Source organism: Sciurus vulgaris (genome assembly GCF_902686455.1).
Source record: "Sciurus vulgaris genome assembly, chromosome: 1".
In the NCBI taxonomy this organism is placed as follows: Eukaryota; Metazoa; Chordata; class Mammalia; order Rodentia; family Sciuridae; genus Sciurus; species Sciurus vulgaris.
Window position 1 is genome coordinate 203,077,587 of NC_136461.1, and position 27,570 is coordinate 203,105,156.

General features: G+C 49.9%; 1 protein-coding gene across 1 annotated transcript in view; it reads right to left on the reverse strand.

Annotated features, from left to right (window-relative positions):
* KCNQ3 (potassium voltage-gated channel subfamily Q member 3) overlaps positions 1-27,570 on the reverse strand; it is a 295,146-nt gene that overhangs the window by 133,650 nt on the left and 133,926 nt on the right. The window lies entirely within an intron of this gene.

A 27,570-nucleotide genomic window follows, 5' to 3' on the forward strand; every position in this document is an offset into this window, starting at 1 on the left:
AACCAATACTTCTAGCTTCTTATACATTCCTCCATACATTCTGTGCAGATTTGAGAAAATATGCAAATTCTTCTCCAAAAAAATTGTTTCTCACACAAATGTTACCAGACTACACACTTTTCTACATTTTGCTTTCATAACTTAAAAAAGCTCTACCTTGAAGGTGGTTCCTGAGCATTTGTATCCATGTGAAAATGGATTCTTTGGTATTCCAGTGAAATCAGGGTGAAGACCCCGGGGTCAGTTCTGCTTGTGTTGTGTGGCATTCTTGGAGCCTTCTGATTGGATGGAGCCAGGGAATGAATGAATCAATGAACAAGGTGCGGGGGGAGGTGCATTTCAAAAAGCGCTAAGAATGGGAGAGAGGAAGGAAGGACCCAATGAATATTTAATCCCTTGGCGGCATCTTGCCCTAAGATCTGAGAAATGGCCTGTTGCTGTTTTGGAAAATGGAATATAATTGGAGAGGTGCCAGACCACTTAACCTGCAAGACCCATCGCCTCCTCCATGGCGAGACGTGCACCTTTGCTAAGTCTTGACCAAGCAGTACCTTCCTGCCTCTCTGAAAAATTAAGCAATTTAAGTTCTGTGTCTAAGGTCACAGGAGTGAGCCCAAAGCCAGGCAATGACAGAAGCACTTCACCTCCTGGCAGACGGGAGCTGGCTTTTGAGGAGGCGTGTGTCCTGTCCTCCGATCTCAGAACCCACGGATACCAGGGTTTACATGCCTGTTCCCCTGCGAGAGGGAACCTTCTGAGGACAGAGATAAAGGGCCATTCATCTTTGCCTCAGAGACTATGCCCGCGACCCCGCAAGCACACCAGAGGCTGCGCCCTGTTTCCATCAGGCCGCTTGAATGCATCTTGAAGGAAGGGACAGGAAAGGGAAGGAAAAGACAGACAGGAATAGACACCAGTGCTCTGTCAGGGAAAGCGGCACCGTTTTTGCGCTTTCCCTTCCTGACAGGGAAAGCCCTTCGCTGCTGTCTCGTGTGGCAGAATGTTGGAAGCACTGGCTACCCAGAGGACACACGTGCCCTGCACAGAAATAACAAGACGCCGGTTTGCTTCACGGTTTCTATTTCTGTGCTGGCAGGAAGGGCGATTCCTGTCTGCACTGTGAGGGGCTGCGGAGCTGGGGGAGCCGCGGCTCGCACGATTGTCAGGTTTCAACAACAAGCATGGCTGAGAGGCCCCAGAAAGCCTCTCAGGGCCTTGGGATGGCAACAAGGAGTCCGGAACTCTGGGCACCAGCACTGACCCATGACTGTGGCGTTGTTGGCAGGCGTGAGGACCAGCTACGGTTTCCAAAGCCACCTGGGGAAGTGAGTTCCCCATGTGCTCTAATGCAGACTCTGGGGAACCCCACCCAAGAAACCCAATGCCCACATAAAGGGACTCCACCTACCTGACCCCTGGGAAGTAAATTCCCCACCTGATCCCTAGTGGCCTCCCCTGCAGGGAATCTGCACTGCTGACCTCCGAGGCTGGACAGGAGACTGAGACTGTTTATCATCCACAAAGCACTGACAGGGCTCCCGGAATCAGGATGGGATGGTGGTTGTTAACTACTGGATCCAAGAAGGCTCATCATAAGCAAGTCCACATGAGAACCGTGCCGCTGAGCCAATTTTTCTTCTGACTTAGCTGGAGAGAGAAGGAGCATCATCAAGAAGTCAGATCAAGAGGAGATCCATAGTGAGAGATACGAAACAGGAGGCACAACAGTGCCAGACCTTAAATCATACTACGGAGCCCTAATAACACAATCAGCATGGCATCGGCATTGAAATAGGCAAGAAGACCAATGGAAAAGAATAGAAGACACAGAAATAAACTTACATAAATACAGTTATCTCATACTAGACAAAGGTGCCATAAACATACATTGGAGAAAAGATAGCCTGTTCAACAAATGGTGCTGGGAAACTGGAAATCAAATTTACCCCTATCTCTCACCTTCCACAAAACTCAACTCTAAGTGGATCAAAGACATAGGAATTTTACCAGAAACCCTGCACATCCTAGGTGCAGGTAAGCCCAACATTTCAGCATATTGGCACAGGAATTGATTTCCTGAACAAGACTCCTAAAAGCACAAGAAATCAAGAGTAATAAATGGGATGGCACCAAACTAAAAGGCTTCCTCACAGCAAAAGAAACAATCGAGAGCATGAAGAGAGAACCTACAAAATGGGAGAAAATCTTTGATACCTGCACCTCATATAGGGCATTACTTTCCATGATACATAAAAAACTCAAAAAACTTAGTACCAAAAAAAACCCAAATAACCTCATAAATAAATGGGCAAAGGAACTGAACAGACCCTTCTCAAGGGAAGAAATATAAATGATCAACAAGTATGTAAAAATATGCTCAATATCTCTAGTACAAATGAAATCTGCACTGAGATTTCTCTCACTCTAGTCAGAATGGCAATTATCAAGAATATAAGTAACAACAAATATCAGTAAAGGTGTGGGGAAAGGGAATGTTTATACATTGCTGGTGGAATTGAAAATTGGTGAAAACACGCTGGAAAGCAGTATGGAGATTCCTCGTAAAACTAGGAATGGAACTACCATTGGACCCAGTTATCCCACTCCTTGGCATATATCCAAAGGATTGAAAATCAGCATATTACAGTGACACAGCCACATCAATATTAATATCTGCACAATTCACAATAGCTAAGTTATGGAACCAACCTAGATGCTCACCAACAGATGAATGGATAAAGAAACTGTGGTATATGTACACAGTGAAATATTACTCAGCCATAAAGAAGAATGACTTTATGATATTTTCTAGTAAATGAGTGGATCTGGAGACTATCATGCTATGTGGAATAAACCAACTCCCAAAAGCCAAAGGTTCAGTGTTTTCACTGATATGTGGAAGCCACACTACCATAAAGCGGGGAGGGTAAGAAGAGAAGTTCAGTAGATTAGACAAAGGGGAATGAAAGGAAGGGAGAGGGTAGGAATAGGAAAGAGAGTAGAATAAATCTAACATCATATTCCTACGTACACATATGAAAATGCCTAAGTGAATCTGCCTTTGTGCCCACCCACAAGAACGGGTCCTAATTAGAATAAGACATATCTAATGCTTGTATAATTTTATCAAACCGGATTCTACTGTCATGTATAAGTAAGAAGAACCGATTTAAAAAAAGAGGAGAAGGGTGTCCTGGGTCTCTCTTGCTGCACCCTCCATGCCTCTCTGAAATCTCAAATCTCCCTTCAAACTCTGCCTCTGCAGACCATTATCAGCTCCCCACTTGGTGCTTTGCACATGACGGGAAGACATGGAATTGAAAATGGATGAAACTAATTGTGAGGAATCACCATTTGATTGAACTGAAAAGCCATGCTTCACAATGTGCTATGGATATTCACCTTCTGTAGCTAACTTTTGAAATAGATGCTGCTGTTCTTGAAGCAAAACAAAACAAAAATAGCCACTGCCCGGACAGACACGTGTGGCTCCCCAGTGGCTTCTGGCTGGCCAGTTCCAGTGAGCCCACGCCCACGTCCGTGCTTTAAGCTCCACGGCCTGCCCTCATCGGGCACCCTGTCCCTCTCTACTGGGCTCAAACACAGATTCCCTGCTCGAGCACCAGCAAAGCTTCCTAGTTTCCTGATGCGAAACCCCTACATACCTTTTCCAGTTTCCACACCCTCTACACCAGACTCTGGCTCAGCCGTCCCACCTCATTCCCGCTGTCTACCTACCTGCTCCCCTTCCGCTCCTCTCAGGCTGGTGACCCTTCCTACTGTGAAGCCTGCCCACTCCAGCCATCTTGGCTGCCTGCCTGTCTCCTATGCCACCTTTGCCTTCTATGTTGGCCAGTCCCAGTGTTACAGTGCCATGCCCCAGTTACTGGGCCAGGGTGCGTTTACTCAGTTTTATGTAGGAGTCTGCCCACCCCAAAGCTCCTCAGCCGGTGACCCTCAGGCCCCCAGCTGCCCTGTCTGGGGGACAGCCGGCGGCTCAGCAGGACCTGTTGAATGACATCACGGTCTCCAGGCACTGCTGACACACCACCCTGCTGGGGACATGTGTAGGGGAACGTGGGAATGAGGGGCCTCAAGGCAAAAGGGCAGCAGGCATTCATGAATCTGCAGGAGCAGGAGTCGGGACCTAGAGAGGTGGTGGCCCCAGTTTTCTCTCCACAGAGACCTTGCTCAGCATCACTCGGTCAGTACTTATGGAACAAATCCATGGAGGTGACAACATTGATGAAAGACTCATTTGCCAGACCTCTCTCGTACCTCCAACGTGCCTTCCATAGTGACTCAGTCCCTGTCCCCAGTGACCTTAGAGTCTAATAGGAAATATACCCAAATAAACAAATACCCACAATGCAATGGGGAGCACCTCCACTGAGACACTTGCTAGGTACAGTGGTGCTATGTCTTGGAGACTTTGACTTTTTTTATTTATTTACTTATTTATTTAGTTTTGACTAGGGCGGCTTCACAGTGGGAGGGAGAGTTGAGCTGGACCTTGAAGGACAGGTAGGAACTAGCCAAGAGGCCAAGAAGAAGGGTCTCCAGATAGAGGAAGCACTTGTGTTATGAGGCTGAATGTCTCTGGGGCCCTGTGAGAATTGGGTTCTTGTCCTGGCTCCCCCACTTGCTAGCTGGGTCACATGGCATTGTACCCAACCACCCCAGGACTCAGCCTTCTCAGGTCTAAAATGCAGAGGCTAAGAGTATCCCAACAGGACTGTTCAGGGCAGCATTATCCAGTACAGTAGCCCTAGCCACTGTGACTATTTACCTTCATTTAAAATCCCATTTCTTATTCACAACAGTGATAGTACAAATGACCAGTAGCCACTTGTGCCATATGGGAGCAGACTGGACCATGCAGATTATAGAATATTTCCATCTCTTCAGTGCTGACTGAGAGGACAAGACTTCTGGGTATAAAAGGCAGCCTAAAAATGTTCAATTACATAATATAATTCTATTTACATAAATAGAATTGGCAAAGGCCTAGGGCAGCAATTTTCAAAATGTGAAGTAAATGGAGGAAAGATACACACAGATGAGGAAGAACGACATCAGTTGGGACACGAGGCTATGAGGGAAGGAGCCAGGAGGGAGAGCGCAGGGTGCTGGTTCTCATGGGCATCTACTCCTTCCTCCTGTCCCTGCTGTGCTAAGCCCATGAGGTCAGCCTCTGAGGTCCCTTCCTGGCTGAGGGTTTGGCTAATGGAAGCAAGAAATAAAACAGAAACCAATTTCCAAATGAACTGTGACCTGCAAAAGGCAAAAACTGAACCAGCCATGACATACAGCACAAATTAAGCACAGAATGTCTTAAACACCAGCTCATTCTGTCCCGTATGTTCTAAGATAAGACTGCAAATTGTAATAATAACTCTAGATGAACTCATAAATTTCAGAGATAAGACCTCTGACTGTTTCAGCAAATAGCCTAGTTCATAAATTCTGTCAGTCCCTGTCTGAACCATGCTAACTTCTGCCCTGAAACCATTTTCACTGACTCCAGCCAGCTCCACGACCTTGCAATGACCTTCCCTAACTCTTTGCTTTTGAGAAGTCTTGGTATTCTATTGCAGGACTTCTCTTTCTTACTTACTGCATTTAACAACCCATCTTAGTAAGAACACCAGCTTTCCTGATGGCAGGAGCTGGGGGTGGGGTGGGTGGGCAGGAAGTGAGGCCAGACTCTGCCTCTTGGTTCCCATCCTCCCTTAGTGCTGCCCCACCAGCATCTTACCCCACTCCTGCTAGGCACCCCGTTATGCGTTTTGGTAACATACTCTTCTTGAGGTGTCCCCTCACCCTGGGGGCGGGGCAAGGCTTTTGCAGGTGCTAGCCTCTAGGGGCCTCACTCTTCTTCATTTGTTCCCTCAACTCTCCTCATTTCCTACTCCAAATACTGCCATTAAAGAGCTTGTATTTGTGGGCACATTGTGTGTCTGGATGGCAGATAGTGTAAATTACCATTTATTGTCAGCAGTGTCCTTGGCCCCACCTGGGTTGTCTTCCCAGACTCCTCCACACTGGGCAGCCAGCTCCACTCCACAGGGGGGAAACTGACTCACGAGGTAAAGTGATTGGCCCAAGGCCATGTCGATCAAAGAGCAGAGCAGGAAGGCAGGTCTTTCCCGCTAGGATGGCCCTGTGCATGTGAAACACACCTCCTCTCATGCCTTCAGATGAATGTTCTGTTGGCTTCTGAAGGTTGCTCTCAGTGTTTATGTTTTTGCTTTTTTTTTTCTCTCTCTCTCTCCCAATCCCAGTAACACCCTGATTTTCCACTAAGCTTTCACAGCTTCCCCTTAGAAAGTGACATATCTCTTTTACTTCTTCTCAGAAGCAACCAGCCAAAGAAATCATTTACTTTCCTTGCAGATCTCTGATCATACATCTCTGCTTCAGCCTTGGAAGACACCAGTGAACTGAATATCAGTCCCATAGAGGCCAGATGTGACTTTTAAGGAGAGGGAGTTCAGGCAGCCCCAAAGGAATCTTCTTATCCAATTCATACAACTGTCTCCCATCTGAGTGTGCATAGGTGTGACACAGCTAACTCACACCAATATAGGCATATCTGAACACATACCAAAGAGAAAATATGTTAGGAGTTGGCCAAGATAGCAAGAGTCAGTGTGAATTAAAAACCCGTGTCAAAGGATACAAGCTCTTCTAGATGGATGGCCATAGGTGACCTTAGGAAGACTTAGGGGAGAATCTCATGAGAGATGGCCCTGAGTTATGTACACACACAGAGTGCTCTGGGGGAGAAAATAATGGCATTCTCCTTGCCTGAATAGAGACAACCTTCACATCCCTTTATATCCTCAGTTGGGAAACGATGGAAGAGTGTGCATAAGGATCTTATGGGATTTGTAGTGGGGACAAAAGACACAAACAACTCAGAGGCTGAGGGGGTCTTGGTCAGTGACTCTGAAGTTACAGGAGTGGGCAGATTGAAGAATGTTCCTCTTTTCTTCACAGTAGCATTTAAAAGCAAGACTGGCTCTGTTTTGAAGGACGAAAGCCCCTTGAGGTTGTGGCTAATTCAACAGGAAGCTACTGGCCTTCCTGTTGCTGAGTAATAGGTTGGAGAGGTAGAAGTGGAGTAGCTTCTTGCAATCACACTGGGAAGTGAGCTCGGTTCTCCCAGCGTCACTTGTTGTGACTTGGGTCACATTGCTTCATTTCTCTGGGTTTAATCACCTCATCTTTTCAGATCCAAGACTCCCCCAGGAGCTGCAAGCTGCATGACAACAGGGCCAATGTTTTGCTCCCTGCAGTGTCCCCAGAGTCCAGTGGACGACACAAAGCGCTTGCTCACCAGTGTTCACTTAATTGCATTGAATTAATGATCCCAAGCATGAGCTATTCCTCAGTAAGTTGGGCCTTAAGGCAAACGCTAAAGCAAGTTCAGCTTTGGGCAGGAGGCTGGGCACTAAGGAGTCGCAGTCGTGCTGAGTAAGTGGGAGAGGGTTATGAGTGCTCATCCCTTCCCAGCAGATCGTCAGAGGGGTCATGCAACGGTGGAGTCACAGAGCCACCAAGCTTCCCGAGGCTCTCTTTAGGCTCCCTGCTGACGGAAACATGACTTCCTGCTTCCTTTCTCCATGGGCCAGCTGGCTCCTCCTATGAGAGTCTGTCTCCTGCCCTGGGCCCCTGAGGGTGGCACAGGTGCCCCTCTCAGATAAAAGCACTGAGGCTTCCGGGGCTGGTGAGAGTGTCCAGTGCCAGCCCAGCCGGCACCCGAGGCAGGGAGGAGAAAGAAGGCAGGCAGGCAGGCAAGGGGCATCCACGGGGGAGGGAGACGGGTCCCCACAGCAGCAGCCCCAAGAATCTGGCTGAATAAAAGCAGAGCTGGGTGCCAAGGGTCCTTTTGCCCTCAGTTTGGGTCCCTGCACTCCTTGGCCTCCTGGGTCCCTGGGCTTTCTTCCCTGCCAGGAACTCCACTTGCAATCTGCCCTCCATAAGTCAATCCAGTGAGGATGAGAGCGGAGGAAGAGGGACTCGGGGTGAACAGCCACGCAACATTAGAGAGGAAGGGACAGGGGCTGGGGGCCCAGGAAGGCAGCCACGGTTCAGCTGTCAGGGAAGGGCTTGGCAAGGCAGCTGACAAGTGACCTGGCTCTGGAGCCAAAAGGAACACCGAGAACCGAGAAGGTGTTTCAGTGGAGAACACAACTGTGAGGAGAAGAGCCGTGTCCCCAGAGCTGCGCATGGAGGACCTTGGGAGGGCACGTGGGGCAGATCAGACGCTGTGATTCAGGGACTACATGTATTTGTTTTTATAATTATTATTATCAATGTCAGCAATGGTAAACACGAGAAGGTTTCATTGAGTGCTTATAATGGGGCACAATGTGATTGAGATTTTTTTTTGTTTATATAATTTTCACAACTGACCCAGTGACGTAGGAATGTTACCATCCCCACTTTATAAATGGGAACCTGAGGCGCAGAGAGGTTATGTAAATTGCTCAAGATCACACTATTAATGAGTGGCACAACCAGGATTCTAGATCTGGTCTATCTGACACCAAAGGCTGAGTCATTAATTATTAAAATCTCCTATTGCTCATTCATTCATTCCACCAATAAGTGGAACCTTATACCTACTATACACCAGGTACTGTTCTACATTTTCTTATGTTGATTTCTTGACATTTGATTCAGAGGCAAATTTCCAGGAGGAGGGCTTCTGGACACTGGAAGAGGTGGGTGTGTTAATGAGGGATCCAGCTCCCTTTCAAGACGGGCACCCTGAACCCACGGGCCTGCACCAACAGGTGTGCTTCAGTTTAAAATGAAGCCAGCTTCCAGCGTTGTTTTCAAGTGCACTGCAACACAAAACAGCAAGGACCACACACTCTTGCATTCAGTAACTACGTGAGAAGGATTTTGCAAACACAACTGTATTGCAGAGTCTTGAGAAGGCAGGACAGATCTGCGACATTTTGATCATGAAGACTTGAAAACGGGTTCCCACATGGGGAGTTTGAATCCCAGTTGTCTCCCAGAGAACTCTGAGCTGTGAAATGCTAACCTTGGGAGGGCCCAGAAACCTTGCAGACCTTCTCACACGGCAGCTGGGCAGACGCCTCTCACCACCTTTGCTTTGTCCAGGAACCATCTGTCCTTTCAATGACTTACACTTTCCACCAACATCCCACTGCAGCATAAGAAGAGGAGACTTCATGCTGCAACCACCGATAGAGGAGCCAGACACCCCACCTAAATGGGTTACTCACAGTAAGAATAATGTTCTGGCCCCTGAGTATCATGAAGTTCAAAGCGATTTTAAAATGAAGGCAGTAAATCTGTGGATCTCCCACTGACAACAGAGTGGGAGGCTCTGCTCAGGCTACTGGGGCCTGTCTTGCAGGGACTGGCTATGCAGGCTCTCGGTCCTCACCAAGGATGCCTCCTCCTGTGGTTCCAGGGCTCCCCGTGCTGCCCACTGACTCCAGTAGCTGCTTGTCTCTGTGAAGAGCTAGGCACCTGGGGCCTCCCCTCCATTTTACATGGAAATGCCCCAGCTCCCTTTCCCAAGAAGGCTTCTGGAAGCTCCTCTCACTCCACAGGCAGTGTGGGGCCTGGGTCAAAGCACCCGCTGGGGTCCCCACAATGCGAGAGTGACCCCCATGAGGAGCAGGTGGGATGGGCGCCTGCCAATGAGCCCCACAGTCTGGGTTGGACTTCAGCTTCTAGAACTGTCTAGAACTGTCTAGAACTGTCTAGAACTGCTTGACCCCAAGCAGCCAAGGTTCACTATGAACCAAATGTGTCAGAGTCACTGAATTCTGTTTGCAAGAGGTCAACTGACCTGGTAGAATAAAGCTTTCTTTACTGAGCAAACCTTTATTGACCATCCACGGTACAGTACTGGTGGCACACAACTGCAAACCAATGTCACCAAGTGTTGGGGTCTTAAGCCCCCTTGCTCTTCTTGACCAGCGACAAAGGAAGGGGACACTCCCCAACAAGGCCAGACTGGGAAAGGTAGGGCCAACTGACCGCCCGCACCCAGCACAATCAGACGCGTCAGGGAGACCAGTCACAGCAGGAACTCGTTTATTGAGGAGGTCACACAGCTTTCATGTAGGGTGGGGGCTAGGCAGGAACCAATCAGCTTAAAGGTCAGCAAGGCATGGGGTGTTCACGCAGGCGAGAGTCCCATAGGACTATATGGCAAGCACGAGCTGATCACGTTCGCTGAACTGTTGTTAACCAATCCCTGACGGTGGTCCGATTTATTGTCATTAACTTTTTTTTTTTTTTAATTTTAATTAAAAATCATAAATTTACATAGGGCAATGTTGTTTGATTCATTTTGTTATTTTTTCCCTTCCCCCCTCCCACCCCTCTTTTCCCTCTATACAGTCCTTTCTTTCTCATTCTTACCACCCTCCTTATCCCTAACCCTAAACCTAACCCTAACCCTAACACTAACCCCTCCTACCCCCCACCCCCGTATGTCCTCATCCGCTTATCAGCAAGATCATTCGTCCTTTAGTTTTTTGAGATTGGCTTATCTCACTTAGCATGATACCCTCCAATTTCATCCATTTGCCTGCGAATGCCATAATTTTGTCATAAACTGTCATTAACTTCTGAAACCGCCTTTGAGGCCTTGATCTTGCTCACTCGCCAGGGAGTAAGGAGTCAGCCTGAGTTAGTTAAGGTGTCATTAGTCCCAACAACCAAGGGACCTGGATACTGAGAAGGAAGACTGCCCTCTGGCTACTATTTGTTTTGAAAGTAAGCAAACAGAAAGTAGGTATGCAGATTGCCCTTAAGGAGACAGAAGGGTTAAAACAGCACTTCTCCCTCTGCCATCTCCTCCCACTTTTCATGAAAATACCCATGAGGACACAGGAAAAAGTCAAAATTTCCTAACTCGTAACCGCCCTGAAGTCAAAAGCAAGAAGCCAATTGTAGCCAGGGTTAGTTATTTGCTTAAAGTAAAAGAAGTTAGACTGAGAAAAAGAACTGATGCCCTCTGCAGACATTGTCCTATGAAAGAGAGAGGACCCGCAAGGCCATCCGGAGCTGAGCAGATGTGGTGGACGCAGTTGTGTCCCCAAGTTCATGTCTATTTGGAACCTCAGGATGTCACCTTATTTGGAGAAAGGGTCTTTACAGATGTAATCAGTTAAGAAGAGTCATGCTGGCATCGGATGATGAGTAGGCCAACTTTTCCTTGCTGATAAGAATAGCTTAGAGATTCGTTTTGGCTCATGGTTTCAGCCTATGGTAGACTGGCTTCATTGCTCTGGGCCTGAGGTGAGACAGGACATCATGGCGGAAGGGCATGGTGGAGGACAGCTGCTCAACTCTTGGAAGCCAGGAAGCAGAGACAGAGAGGGGAAGGGGCTAGGACACACCCCAGTGACCTCCTTCCACCTCCCAGTAGTCCATCTGGCTCTCCATGGATTAATCCATCAGATGGACCAATCACAATCCAGTCATTGCTTCACAGTCCCATCTCTGAACCTGGCTGCCCCGAGGATCACACTTTCACGTGAGGCTTGGGGGACGCTCCATATTCTACCCAGAACAGGTGGCTGCTAAACCCAATGCCAGTGTCCTTATAAGAAGAGTAGTGGAGCACAGAACACACCAGGAGAATGTCCACATGAAGACAGAGGCAGGGATGGGGCTGACACATCTGCAAAACTAGGAAAATCACAATTGCCAGCAAACACCACAAGCTGGGAGGCAGAGTGACTTCCCGGAGACTTTGAAGGGAACAAGTCCCGCTCTGCACCTCCATGTCAGAATTTTGGCCTCCAGACCTTTGAGAGAATAGATTTCTGTCATTTTGAGCCACTCTGTCTGTGATGTTTGGCTATGGCAGCCCTGCTAGGAGGTATCTGTCTTTTCCTCATCTGGCAGAGAACCAGGGTCTGTATTCACCAGTGCTGGGTGGCTATATTTCTTGTTTTGAGTGCTGCCTTACAAATCAGTTGATGCTGTTTTCAGTTACTTCTAACCTTCATCTCCAGGAAAAAGCCAAAGGATGGAAAACTGGCCTGAATCGGCTCTCCTGGCCCCCTGTTCCCCACCATAGCAGGTGGGCCAGGCCCTACTCCCAACTCCCAGCTGTGCATCTGGAAGAAGGCCGTGCTGGCCACCAGGCAGCATGGTCCCAACCGAGGCCATCCACATAACTCCGCCTGTAGGCAGACGCTGGCCCCCAAGGACACATGGTGCTCACAGATAAGTTAAGAGGAGAAAATAAACCAAGAACACAGAGCCTGTGAAGAGAATATCGTGATGAGTGGAAGAAAATTATCCTGGAGGCCAGAGGAGGGAACCTTTGAAAATGATGGACTACAGCAGCCAGAGGGATGCTTTAGGAAAAGGGAAGTTCCCACAGGATGGAAGAGGACCTGGTCTCTCTGGAACAGGAACAGAGCTGCAAGAAAATGACTCGGGATCAAAGAACTGGGTATAATAAAAGACAAGTATTTACATCAGGAAGAAGGATACAAAGACCATCTTAAAAAGGTCAACGTGGGATGGCGGGATATTTTAAGGGGCTATCTCAGCATTTCTTAAGTTTTGCAGGAAAGCTACAAAGGTTTTGCAGGAAAGCTCCAAGGACTGAAAAATTAGTAAGTCTCTTAATTATATGCACCAATAAAGCATTTGATCAAAGTCCTTACCCATTCTTTGGGGGAAAAGAGAACCTAGTAAGCTGAAAATGGAAGCTTATTTTGTTGATATAAGAGGATGTTTTGAGAGCTATGAGATGGGACCCAACTAATGTTCATGGAGAAGAAAGGCCCTGCGTTATCAGCACAGTAATTTAATATTATCCTTTTAAAAGCTATAGTCAGAGGAATTAGAACCAGATTTGAGAGCGGCAGCTTTTGCAAAACGGGAGATCAATATGTCATTTTTCTCAGCAAGATGACTGCGTCTGCAGTAATGGAGGCAATGCTCACTGAGCCCTCCTGAAGACCAGACCTCGTGGGGCTCCTCAGGGAGACCCCAGAGTCTCCACAGCATCCTTCCCAGACAGGTGCTTGAATATGTACTCAGTGAGCGGAGAAGGGAAGTGAGGAACTGAGAGGTGAAGTGCCTAGGTTTCCCAACAGCACGTCTACACCAGCCTGTTGGCCTAAGGTCACAGTCTGATAAGTGCCCCCCAGCAAACCGGCAGAATGCTGCACAGGGAAACAGCCCCCAGCCCAAGTGAGCCACACAGCACAACCAGGAAGACAGGTTTGCAAAGTGGTGCCTGTAAAAAATACATGCTCCTGAAACATGCATTTCCTCTATTAAACAGGATTAAATTTAAAAATAATTCCACTTAAATTAGAAAAACCACCATCAACGATAATTCCAGCAACTGTGTAATGAAGGAAAGACAGTCACGACACTCCATGCTGAGATCTGTTGGAAGACAGACCAAGGAAAACCATGTTTCCTAGAAAAGACTAGCCATAAGGTACTGATCCTTTCCCAATTAAATTCAGGTTGATTTAATTCCTATCAAAACCCAAAGACTTTGCTGGAGACTTGGTTTAACAGAGTAATTCTAAAGCACATCTGAAAGAACACACTAGAAAGTATAGGAAAGTAGAATAATGAGAGAGACCTTGCCCTAAACCAAAATGATAATCATAGTCTTTAATGACAAAAACAGTAGGTACAAGAGTTGCTACTTGCAGCACAAAAATTTTTGAGGAAAATCAATAAAGTAGTACACGGAAAGAGATTCCAGTAAAAATGGAGTTACTCCTAGTGAAGTTGGTATCAAAAGCAAACAGGATGAATGGATAAAGAAACTGTGGCATATATATACAATGGAATATTACTCTGCCATGAAGAATGATAAAATTATGGCATTTGCAGGCAAATGGATGAAATTGGAGGATATCATGCTAAGTGAGATAAGCCAATCTCAAAAAACTAAAGGACGAATGATCTCGCTGATAAGCGGATGAGGACATATGGGTGGGGTAGGAGGGGTTAGGGTTAGGGTTAGGTTTAGGGTTAGGGATAAGGAGGGTGGTAAGAATGGAGGAAGGAAGGACTGTATAGAGGGAAAAGAGGGGTGGCAGGGGAGGGGGGAAGGGAAAAAATAACAGAATGAATCAAACAACATTGCCCTATGTAAATTTATGATTTTTAATTAAAATTAAAAAAAAAAAAAAAGCAAACAGGAGAAAGAGCGGTCCAATACATATCCTCCAACGTAATCTAGAAAAGTAGACAATTCCTCCAATCCGAACATCAGAAAAGGACTGGGAGACCCAACAGAGGGCACGATGTTTTAGAGAAGTCTTAAAATACGAGCAAGATCCTGTCAGAACAAGTAAGGTAACACCCACAAGAGGCAGAGAAGAGGAACAAGCCCTGCACAGCACGCTTAGATGGAGGGCCGGGGAAGGGCCCCAGGAGCTGGGTTCAGCTCTGGAGTTTAGATCCCACCTAGGGAGAAGCACCCAGGCCTGAGAGATCCTAAGCAGCTAAATGACAAGGTCATGTTAGGATGTGGGGATGATGGGTTTGCCGGAACGTGGAAGCGTGACTGAAGAAATGGGAACTCAGTCGATGATGAGGTTTATACACAAGGCCCCGCAGGACGTGGTGGCCATGTGACAGAGGGCAGAGGGCGTGGGAGGGGGGAAGGCCCGAGCGGAGAGGGTTTGAACCATCCCAGGCTGGCCACAAAGGAAAAGCTGGGTGCTTTACCTTGGCCCTTCTTTCTTTGGGGTCTTGGGTTGGGATACAGGGTCTTTTCTCTAAGCAGATTCTCCAGGTTTTTTCAAGTTTCATCAAGTTGGAAAATAACTTATTTCCCATGACAGCTCAATTCCATATTTTTTTCCTGGCAAGGGTAACCCATGTCCTTTATTTCTCTTATATCTGAAATATTTCTGTTCAATTAGCTAATTTCTCCCTGAAGTCGTATCCTTCACTTTAATAAGAGGGAAATGAGGTCACTCTATGTATTATTAAACTTCATTTCAGGCTGAAATTGAATTATAAACTACCAGTAGTTCCTCTCACGGATCCCAACTTATTGGTCTATGATTTATGCCTCCAAATGGCATCAATCTTTTGGACGCAGTGGGAGAACTATCTTAAAATAGCCTGCATGGAGCTCAATGAATATTTTTGAGGAGTCTGTAATTTTGGAAACTTTTATAGAAACATTTTTACTAACAATGACCTGGAGCAAGGAATCTGCTTCAGACTTTGAACACACAAGTTGCTGTTGTTTCTTGGCTTATTTTCTTTTCCTAGATGTAGTGGTAGTTGTAAAGGCCACACTTATCCCCAGAGGAGGCATGATGACCACATAGACCCCTTTTATTCAAACTCCAGGATCTCCATGGCGCACCCTGGCATCAGCTCCCACGGCCTCAGCCCAGCCTGGAGATTACCTTGGAATGCTCAGCCTCCCAGCCTCCTGCGGGTCTCCCCGTCATCCCCTCTGAATCATGTGACTGTCACAAGCTACGCAGCACCTCATGGAATGGGGCATCAGAAAAGAGATGAGACATACTGATCACAAATGAAGTCTCTGAAGTCCAACACACCTGGTGAGAACGGCCTCTGCCAACTCCCCAGCTCTGTGATTTTGGACAAGGTGCTGATGTGTCCAAGACTTTGCTTCCTCACTCACAAAGTGAGGACACAAGAGTTCCTTCTATGTGGGTCACCATGGGGCTCACTGAGCCATCTAGAGAAGTATAGCACATCTACCCAGACTAAGTTTTCATGACAAGCGCATGACAAGATTCAGCCTGCCTCAGACTAGCTGTGTGACCTTGGGTAGGTCATCCACCCTCTCTGAATCTAAATCACCACCATATGGAAATGCCAGATGAAGGGAATGGGTGTGATGTCTTCGGTCATTGAACAGATTGGCTGAGCGCCAACTCTATGTGAGACACGGTGTTAGACAGAAACGGAACATCAGATGACTCTGAACCCATCACCCCAGGACTCAGGGACCCTTCATCTTCAAGATACCAAGATCTTAGGACCTTGGAGAAGTATCTTAGATTGCCAAGGGACCCACTAGGGTGTGCGGGCAGGAAGGTGCAGAGGGATGGGGAACAGGAGGGATGAAAGCTGGACACCGAGGGAAAGGTTTTGGAAAGGTTCCAGCAGAGCAGGACAAAACTAGGGCCACCCCCCAGACCGATCTACGCGGGGGCTGCAGAGCAGCTCAAGGGAGAAGGGAGCCCAGGCCGTCAGAGCCAGGGAGCAGGAAGAAAAGAGCCAGGGGAGCAGGCACCACGAGGGGTGATGGCTTCTCCGTGCGGAGCCCAGCACTAGAGGTACCGCAGGCGGCCAGTGGCCGCTGCACCCACGCAGATGGATGGCGTGCTGCGGGGAGCTCCAGTCCACACCGGATGGGATGAAAATCCCACCTTAGGTCCCATTTTCTTCTAACACCCTTTTCGAGACCATTTTCTTCTCAGTTCTGGGCAAGTGAAAACAACAAGATCCCATTTGCCTCCCCAACTAGGGAGACGTCAGACAGCCAAACTCGGGGTGAGGGGAGGCACCCCTTAGCGCTGCCCTGACCCCCATGTCGTGGCCTCCCGGTGCCGAATCCCTGGAGGACGGGGCTCCGGGGGCTCGTCCCGCCCCCAGTGCCTGGCGGGCTCCGCACGGCCGGGTGACCTGAGAGGATGAATGGACACAGGGCGCCGTGAACTCCTGCCCGGGACCAGAGTGGAGTCCCGAGGGCGGCTTGCTCCACATTGGAGGCAGGCCCCCGCCTCTGGCCTGGTCCTGGTCTAATGGCCCCTGGGCAGCAGCCTGTGAGATCCCGCCAGGACACAGCTGCTCTGCCCGGAGGTGACGGATGGTGGCTCTGCGTCCCTCCAGACTGCGTGCCACACGCCCAGCTGTAACCCTTGGGTCACCACGGCCTGGCCGGATGGGCCTCCCATGCTCTACCGGCTGGCCTGTCACTGTGGATTTATCTCAGCATGCAGAGACCCGCTCAGTCTGAGGCCAGCTCAGGTCTCTGCCATGGAGGACCTTCAGCAGGATGAGGACTTTACTTAGGCCTCCTCAGCCTTACCCTCCATCCCAAACGTGATCCCCCACTACGCACACCCCTCTTCTGCCAGCCCTGGACAAACTGGATCTATGTGTTAATGAACAAATGAAACAAAAAATGAATAAACGCTGGCCTCGGTTTCCAGTCAGCCCATGGATTTTATTTCTAAGAAACAGATGGAATGTACGGTTGTTAATTTTGAAAGTATGATCCTTAAAAAATTAATATACAGTTAAATTTTGTAGTTCCCAGTCTCCAGAGCACTCTCACATATTTTATCTGGAGATCAAGACTGTGGACTCCAGACATCCAAATGCCAAGGTCAGAAACCCAGGTTGTCACTTTGGACAAATTACTCAATTTTCAGATCTCAGTTTATTCATCTGTCCAATGGGACTGATGCAAGGCTTAATGGAGAAGGCACAGGTAAACATCTCATTGCCTTTGCATTTGAATTCTGGTTTTGTTCTGGGGAATGGCATTACCTGCTACAGTGACAGGCTTGGGGAGATTACATGATTTGCCCAAGTTGGCAATATCACCAGAATCAGGGACATCAAGCTCACCAGTCAGAGCTACCTCCAGTGTGAAAGGTATCCGAGTTGGGAGGCACATAATTCTCCCCGACCTTTTCACCCCACCTTTGTCTGAGGGCAACAGCATCTTGCACTGAGCAGCCTGAACTGGATCTTCTGTAATGAAATCGAATCTACACTGATAGCCCCGCTTGCTCAGCGCCCAAGTCCTGAAGCTAGCCAGCACCAAGGGAGGAGGGGAGGCTCGGTGAGTCCATGAACTGCTCTGTTTGTAGAGGAAGAGAGAACAAGTGAACGCTGGTACTCGGGGAGCTCAAAACGCGTGCCTCGTCCGTGCCTTGGTGCTCAGCTGCGAAGCCCTGTCTACCTGCAGCTGGGAGCACCTCCTCCTGACCCAGGCCCTCACAGCAGCGGTGCCCCTGGAGTCTCAGCAGCAGAGGTACGGGAGACCCACCCACAGAGAGTTCAGACTCCGACGTCTAACACGGACCTCTTTTGGTCACTTTATAAAGCTCCGGGATGATTTAAATATGCGACCTGGGCTGAGAACCCTGGTCATTGAGGGTCGGTGGCTTTGGGATTCCAAGTCATTTCCTAGACTCTCCATCCAGGAGCTGGTCACAGGAACACAGGGTTCCCAGGACGTAATGTGACACCTTAAAGCTGAGCACTGAGACCAGACCTTGTGCCAGCCTCCCTGTTTAACCTCACCTGACCCAGGTCTTCCACAGTAAGCAGGTGAAGTATGTTTTCTTTCATGACCCTGCATCTGGTGATCAACGAGGGGGTCTCAGGGCAGCTAAGCTCTGGTCTCTATATGTCAGGGCTGCCGTGGGCTACCTAGTTGGTGACAAGAATAGTGCAAGGAAATACCAATCTTCATCAGCAGATCTGCAGAATTAACAAGCATCCCAAGACCAGACAACTAGGATCAGATGTGCTTCATTTGGCCACAACCCTCCACGGTGTGAAGACGCCCACCAGTCTGGTATACACCTCCTGTATACGTCATCCCTAGAGCAGCCTCTGGGCAAGATGGACTTTGGACAAGGGCCTCCACCTTCTCGTTCAGCCAGAGTTTTGCATAAAGTTCCTGCCTCAGCACCTTGTCTGCACTTGACTGGCTCCTTTGGCAGGGAGCAGCAGGACTTAGATCCTTAGATCAGTAACACCCTCCCAAGCCGGTTCCCCAGCCTCTTCCTGCTGCTACCAGGTTCTCATCACCCCGGACGGCTAAGCCCTCCATGGCTCCCACCAGAACCTGGTTTCAGCACCCCTGTCTCATCCTGGCCATGACACCACCATCTTGCAGAAGCTGCCAGCCTACCATGGACTGCACCTTCTCCCACTGTGACCACCATCCCCTCGCCCCGTAGCCAACACATCCCTAGACCACTCCTCCTGGACTCTGGACTCCCTGGCCTGGGCCACTGTGGGCCTCCCTGCCTCTGTCCTCTCTTCCTCCCCACACGGGCACAGAAGGGAGTATCTCATCAGCAGATCACCTGTGTCACTTCCTGGCTGGACTGTGCTTCCGGCAAGAAAAGAGGCCCACTTCCCAGCAGATGCAGTGTCTCTGCAGGGCCCTTTGCAACTTCCCCTGGCTTCCTCCTCACATTTTCTGTGACTTCTTCACATTATTTACACCCGAGTCAAACTCATCTACGTTCCTTTTCCAGAATACATCATCCACCATCACACCTCTGGGCCTGGGCCCGGGCTTTTCTCTTTACCAAAACCTCCTCCTCATTGGTGTAAGCTGGGAAATCTGACCCTGGCTACTCTGGAAGCTGAGGCTAGAAGACCAAGAGTTCAAGGCCAGCTTCTGAAAATGAGCAGGACCCTGTCTCAAAATTAAATAAAAAGAGCAGGGGATGTATTTCAGTGGTAGAGCATTAGTCTAGCATGTAAAACCCCTGTATTCAATCCCCAGTAACACACACACACACACACAGATTTAGTGTCACAGGAGTGTGCTGGGCAGGTGGTCCCTCTGAGGCCCCTTCCCACCTGTGCCAGCCAGGCCCTGGGCTGAGTCTCTGAGCATTACTGCTCACAGCCCTCCCTACAGCCCCTTGGGTTAGGTGCTATGGTTATGCCCACCTTACAGGTGCAGAGACAGGAACAGAGGTTTTCTTCTCTTGATGCACTTTCTTGACCATGGGATAGTGGCCTGAGGCATGGTGTGCTAGCAGGGGGAGCACTAAGCAGCCAAGTGAGAGAAGAGGGCCGGAGATGTCAGTCTCTCCACGGGAGCCGGGAGGAGGGCTCACAGTGAGGTTTTGGCTAGTGAGCAATTTCTGGAGGTCATCAGGTAACAGAGATGTCTACTCTCCAGTTTTCATTACTTGCTATTTAATGAGTGATCTGCCTCCCCCACCTCTGCTAAGACCCCAAATTCTCAGCAAGGTCAACTCTATTTACAAACGTCCCAAGAGAGCAATCTGAATAGCAATCAAGGCAAGGGCTTGGTAGGACATCTCTGTTAGCTCAGAGAAGAGGGATGAGCAGGTGCAGCAGGTGATACAAGGCAAAGGAGCTGAGGTCACTGTAGCTCAGAGCAAGGTTGCATGGAGAAGTGTTTGCCCATCCCCCACCCCACATCCCTTGAGTGGCAGAGAACTAAGGAGAATTTTTTAAAAATCCGATTGCACTTCCCAGCATACGTGCATATGCAGAACAGAGGTAGGTGGGTAGGTCCCACCTCTTATTGAAATCTCAAGACAGGGTGAGCCCAGCAGATCCTGGGAGATGTGCCAGAGCATGATTCCCACTCAAGTCAAATTGCAGGCAGAAAAATGTGCCTCTATACTCACTTCTTCATGCAAATACATTTGCAAGGGAATTTGAGGCAGAAAACTGTCTTCCTTCCCCAGATGACAGCTGTCAACTAACTGCACAGGTTCCTGCGCCCCCACATAACCAATTTAAAGACCTTGAACACCTGTGGTGATAACCCGTGGAGGGGATGGAGCCCCCTGAATCCATCTGTTTCTCCAGGCAGCTCACAGACAGGTACGGGTGTGGGTCATGGAGGGACTCAGGGGGCCCAGCCTCCTCCTGGCTCTCTCATTTTTGCTTTCTGGTCATGAGATGAGAAGTGTTGCTCCATCCTGCTTCTGCCATGATATACTCCCTGGCCACAGGCCCAGAAGCAACAGGGCCAACTCACCATGGACTGAAACCTCCAAAACTGATCCAAACAAACCTTTCTTCTTTATAAGTTAACTGCCCCAGATATTTGTGATAGTGACAGGACACTGACTTATACACTGCCTGATGGGTTCAAGCCAGGGATCAATGAATGATGGCTGATGGGCCAAATCCAGTCAACACAGCCTGCTGCTGAAGAAAACAAAGACTTCCTGGCAGCAAGAAATGTCCATTTGTTTATGCATTGTCTGTGGCTGCTTTCAACCTCCAAAGGCAGAATTGAGAGTAGTGAGAAACTATGTAGCCCCCAAAGCCTGCAGAGTTTCCTTCTGCTCTGGCTCTTTACAAACGTTTATTTGCTGACCTCTGGTCTTCTAAGCCAACAACTGCTGTCCCATTGGCCGTCAACAGTAGGTCCAGTAGTGGTGGACATGACACTGACTTCTGATCAAAGATACAGAAACAGGGCTGTCGAAAACAGTTTTTCTAATTAGGAGACAGAGTGGGAGCACTCTCTTTTCTTCTTTTCTCTCTGTGGCTGTGGTTCCATTAGGACGTAATGCCTAGAGCCACAGAAGCCATCTTGCAGCCATGAAGTAACATAATGCTAACATTACATGTGGGTGAATATGTCCCAATATAGGTTTTTATAGACATTTATCATTGAATCCTCATGATGGCCAGTGGTGTTATTGTCTCTGCAATACAGTTCAAGTTAAGTAACTTGCCAAAGTCACACAGCTACTAAGAGTCCATGAGAGGATCCAAGTCTGGATCAGCACTGGAATTACAAAGATGCCCAAGACCGCCTTGTCCTCCAGGCAACCACAGATCCCTCAGAAAAGAGAAGAGTCTTTGGGAAGTTGGGTCTAGAGGAGACCTTTTAGGTGATCATTGGCCAATTTCCCATTTTACAGCAAAGGTTCCCGAGCCTGTGGGCTCCTCGGGAGCTCTGTGGGCGCCGTCCTCGGCTTCCTCAGCAGGCTCGGCCCTTCCCAGCTCCCGAGCCAAACCCAAGGAGGACAGGAGCAGCCCGGAGCCCCAGGCCTTCCAGACGGAAGCAGTGACGTCGGGCCCCTCTCTCCTGTGCCTGGCCAGCTGCGGGACCTCACCAACCTTGGAGCTTCTGCCTCCACTCTGGGGCCCTCCACTCAGTCCTCCGACTGTCCACGTCCCTGCCATGACCCAGCCTGAAGTGAGTGCAGCTTTCCCCTGGGTTCTGGGCATGTTTTCAAGGTGCAACTGTCCACTTAAGAAACTGGCCACCTGGAACCACAGTGTCCAGGGACCACATGACCTGGCCCTGCAGCACTGCTATCCTCCCACCTCAGGATGGACTTGCCCTGACATCCAGGCCCAAACCCAGGAGTCTCCAGGTTTCCCCGCTTCACAGGGCTGGCTTCCCGGACGCTGCTCTCCATCTGCGTCTCCTGAACAAGGCCTGTCCCTGCCACACCTTCCAGGACCGTCTTCCACTGCCACCTCCAGGCACGCTTTCTTCAGTCTGGTCCCCCTGCAGAGCTCCACAGTCCTCCGTCCAGCTGCCCACTGGACTCTCGCACTTGGGTCCTCCCCTGGCTCCGACTCGGATCAGGCTCATTCCTGAACTCCCTGGACTCCATCATCCCTTCCTCCCCGCAATCCTCCATCTGGGGAAGGTTTAGACACATGTTCTCTCACATGTGGGTGCTTCTTTAACTCCCAAATTTGACGTGTCACCAAATGTGTCCCCCCACCCTAGACCTGCTCTGACCCTCTTTTAGAGAGCAGCAACATCGCTGAACTCTGCCAGCCACGACAGACCTACTCCTCAGGCACTGTATCTAGGACCCTGTACAGAAGGCCTTATTCCAGGATCATCCCCTGCATGACTGGAGTCAGCTGAGTCACCACGGCAGCCACATCCCTCAGTCTGGGGACCTCTGATCCCACTGCCTCTCCACTGAGGAAGTAGTTTTCTCAAGACCCATCCAACTGCATCCTTTCCTTCTTACGACACATAGTAGGCTCACATCACTTGCAGGGGAAGCCCAGGTTCTTGACCTTGGCCGCCAAGTTCCTCCAGTCTGACCCGTGATGAGCCCTCCAGCCCCGTCCCACAGCTACGTCTGCATCTGGGCTCATGGTCCAGCACACAGGCTGCCTTTCCTCTCCAACATCGTCGCCCTGGTTCGGGGCTCCATATGGCGTCTCTTCATGCAGTTCCCTGGGTCTATGCCACCCTTCCAGACATTTTCCATCTGAAATGCTCCCATGCCCGCCAGTCCCTGTTCGAGCACCAGCTCATCTAGGACGCCTCCCTTCTGTCCTGCATGTGCCCAAGGCCCGGCCGGTTCACTTTTCCTCTGCCTCTCCCCGCACCCGCTTCAGTTTTTGTAGCTGATTTCATTAGAGTGTATTCCATCGCTCTCTTTTCTCTGCAAAACTATATGACTCTGGGGAGCAGAGACCCTGTTACACATCTCTCTATCCCTCGTCTCTAAGCACAATATCTCCATATTTGATGATCAAATTCAGTGAATAAATTCTTGAATGAACAACTGGGCAGACAATCTTTGCCCACCACTTTGCTAACTAGGCTAACTTTCCTCGCTCACCATTCCTTACCCCGTCAAGCATGTCTTTCAAGGAATGACTACCCTTGAGAAAAAGTAGATAAACACAACCCAACATGAGGACTAAGGATCACTACTAAACCGAATTTTCCTTCTCCTTAAGCAGCCGTTTATTGAGCAATGACTATATGCCAAGCATGGTGCCAAGTAATTTACATATATTAAGCAACCATTTATGGAGCAATCACTCAGTGAGCATCTTCTGTATGTCTGTATGTGACAAGCAACCACTGAGCACGATTGTGTGCCACACATTGTGCCAAGTTCTTTATATTGATTATCCCAAGCCATCGGAGGGAGGGTAGGGATGGTGAGCAGCCTGGCCCCATTCGTATAGGATGGGGCAAGATGGTGACCCGCCCATGCTCTCCCAGCTAGTGAGTGGCAACACAGAAGGTGTGACCCAACTCTGCTGGCCCCAGAGCCCAGCTACTGCTGTCCCAAGTTGCCACCTTACCCACTCTCCGCGACGGAGCGCCACGTGTTATTTCAATGTTGAGGGAAGCAGAGTTGAGGCTTCCTCATTGGAAGAAACCAGAAATAACTTCACAGTGGTGTCCTAGTTATTTTTTTTAAGGAAAAAAAAAAAAAAATCAGGGCAGCGTGTTCCCTGGCCTCAATCCCTCTGTTTCTAGGTACCATACGCCCTGTGGCTCTGTAGGAGCCCTGAGTGGGCAGAGCCAACACCCACAGGATGACAGGCTGGCTTTTCTGAGCCTTTTCTTGGGGTCCTGGAGGTATGGAGGGGGAAGACAGTTACTTGGGCAGCAAAGGAGGAAAAACTCAGGTGATTGTGGGTGATGCAGATGGACATCAGGGAATGGCGGTGACTGGGGATGGCGAGGGAAGAGCAGTGTGCTGTGTGCAGGGAGCAGGGCTCTTCCTAGGCTCCAGCATGGGCTTGGGTGCTGGGGAGGGCCCTTCCCTACTCTGGGCTTCAGTTTCCCAATGTCCGGCTGGTGCTCTGGGTTGAATTGTGTCCCTCCAAAATTCCCATGTTGGAGTCCTAACCCCAGGACCTCAGAGTGTGCCTGAGTTTGGAGAACGGGTCTTCAAGGAGGTGACCAGTTAAAATGAATTGTTACAGTGGGCTCAACCCAACATGACCATCATCCTCCTAAGAGGAGATTAGGACAGGATCAAGTACACAGGAAGGTCACGTGAAGACGCCGGCAGAAACTACCACCTCAACACCAGGGATTGAGGCCCCAGGAGAAGCCTCCCCTGAGGACCTTGGATTCTCAGCCTCCAGATCCGTGAGAAAATGGGCTGCTGTCACATACGTCTCCCCGGCATGAGGTTTCTATGGCAGCTTCAGCAAACTAATCGAGCTGGACACGAGGGACATCCAGGGTCTCCTCGAGCTAACACTGGAACGGAGGTGTCCAGTTCTGGGGTGGAGATAATGGGTGGGTCACTAGAGGCAAGGAGGTGTGGCTGCCTAAGGAACTGGGCCTCTGTGGAGCAGAGAAGAGGAGACACAGGGAAGCACCCTGTCCCCCTCATGCCACCGAGCTCTGTGGAGGGCCCTCACTGACTGGTCGCCCCAGCATAGGTCTGGAGCTGGCCTTCCTCAGGTGGCGAGCCTCTGCCAAGGAAGTATTCAGGCAAAAACTTAAAGAGGGTGGATGGGAGGATGCTGAGGGCCCAGCGAGGGAGGCAGAGTGGGCGCAAAACAGGACACAATGCTGGAAAGTGTTCTCAACAGCAAGCGGGGCTGCCGGGTGAAAGCATGGAATTCCTGTGCCGGGGACTCTTGGGCTGTGCTCCAGGGCCACCGGTGGGGAGGCACATGTCCCCACTCTTAGACAAAGTCCACACCAGCAGACCTCTATCCACCCAACAGACGAAACTCCCTAAAGCCCACCGCATGTCAGGCCCAGAGCAAGAAGCCACTGAGGCGAGGAAGGACCGGGCCTGCCCCCAGCCGTGGGCGCCAGTTCACTCAGCAGCTTCTCCAGGAGCTTCCTGGGCCTCCTGTCTGGCAGCACTGCCGCCCTCCTTCCCTGTTTTGTTCACCGTCACATCTACAGTAGAGGCCACACTCTGCGCTTGATCTCCCCCACTAATACAATGCACCCAGGCCCGGGAAGCGAGGGTCTCCCTCATCGCTCTACCCAGAGCCTAGGGGGTTGTTTTCTTCTGACTGTGTGCAAGAAACTGAGGCAGGGGCTGGACAGATACGGTGACGGTCACAGATCGGGTCCTTGTTTCTATCACCCTAACACTCCACAGGATTTCACTACCGAGAACCAAACGAGCGAGCCCAAGGAAGTGAAGAAAAGAGCAAGGGCTGGGCCAGGCACCCTGAGATGGTGTACACCTTATGTCTTTATCTCCCGGAGTGCCTCTCGAAAGTGAGATGCCGTATCATTCCCATCACACAGATGAGGAAACTGAAGCTCAGAGAGATTCACCAACCTGCCCTAAACCATGAGGTAGCGGTTTGAATCCAGATCTGTGGCTGGAATTTCCCTCGGGCCTGAGCACCAAAGGACCTGTCCTGGCTCTGGCTTCCAGGGCTCCACTAGGCCTTCCTCTAACTGTGCCCTCCCCCAGGGAAAAGGAACTTGAAGACCCAGGGGGAGTGCCTATTGGAGCTCTTGTGCCCACCTCTGTCCCACAACCAAGCATCAAGCACCATGCAGTTCCTGGCCCAATGTCTCAGACTCTTGCAGACTCAGGGGCTCCTCTTGGCTCTGTGCTCCCTTGGGTGCTCAGACCCTGCGTGAACATGAGGAGGGATGCCGGGGGAGAGGCTTCTTGGTGGAGATGGAAGGCGCTGGATGTGTGCAGTCCAGAACCTGTAGGGCAAGGCAAGCAGGAAGCCTGATTGACAAGGTCACACTGAATGGCACCATGTTTACCTGCCACAGAGGGAAGCTACTGAATTTAGATGACCAGGAGGAGGAGCCACAGGACCAAAGCAACTGTCCAGGAAAGACTGTCCATCAATCAGCCCTGGGACTCATTCCTCCACCCTATCCCACTGGCTTCCTTCAGCTGAACTAGGTTCCCTGGCCCAGGGGGTGGGCAGACTGTCCCAGTGTCCTAGTGGACAGCCTGGAGTGGGAACAGGGGCCTGAAGTTATGAGAAGGAGAACTAATTCTTCTATCTTCAGCAGGACAGACCACCTCATAATGAGGACTCACAGTGAGGCGGCTGGTGTGTATCCAGGGTCCCTGTCCCCTGAATCCACGTGCTGACGCTGACTCTAGACAGCTGGGTAAATGTGCACAAGTTATTTGGGCTTGAGCAAGAAGTGTAACCCTTTTGAGTCCCCGTTTCCTTCTCTGTAAGAAAGAAAACATGGTCTTTTCTGTCTCTAAGTCTTGTGGTGACAATTAGAAAGTTTAAGTGTGAGTCTACATTAAAGAGGGGACAATGTTTGGAAGAGAGTCGACGTTCAAACAGTGCCAGTTTTTCAAATGCTGAGTCTTCTCTTCTCTTCAACTGAAGCATCTACTGCAAATCTAGGACCTGTAGCTTAGGATCTGAGTCTCTGCTCTGTCCCTCTTTCTCATTTTCAGCTGCCATACCTTCTCCCAGGCAAACACCCTCTGTGTCAGTCAGATTTCTGTCACCATGACAAAAGGCCCGAGGAAATCAACCTGAAAGAGGAAAGGCTGATTTTGACTGATTGTTCAGACGTTTGAGTTCATGGCTGCTTGGCCCTGTCGCTTGGGCCTGTGGCAGGGGCCCTGCTCCCTTATGGCTCACCTCATGGTAGCCACGAAGCAGAGGCAGGAAGGAGCCTGGGTCCCAATAGTCCCTTCCAGGGCATGTCCCCAGCGGCTCCACTTCCTTCAGCGAGGCCTCACCTCCTAAAGGTGCACCACAGGCTGGCGACCAGGCCTTACATACATGGCCTGTGGGGACATTCAAGGCCCAAACATAACACCCTTTCTCTCCCGGGTTCCTGCAATGCCACCTATGGAGTCTCACGCCTCACATGCAGTCTCCTCTCCAGAGCCTCCTGAGGCCGAGCCAGAGAGACCCACTCAGGTGGAAATCAGCAGTCACAGCCCCGCCTGCCATTCAGGCGCTGAGCTCTTCAGAGTCACATTCTTCACAGAGTGCCTACTAAGTGCCAGGCGTTTTCTGGGCACTGGGCAAAGAGGTGAGCCTGGCACCCCCGAGCCCAGCCCTCACAGCACCTGTGGTAGAAGGAGGGGGACAACACATGCACGAGCAAGAAACTCAGACCCT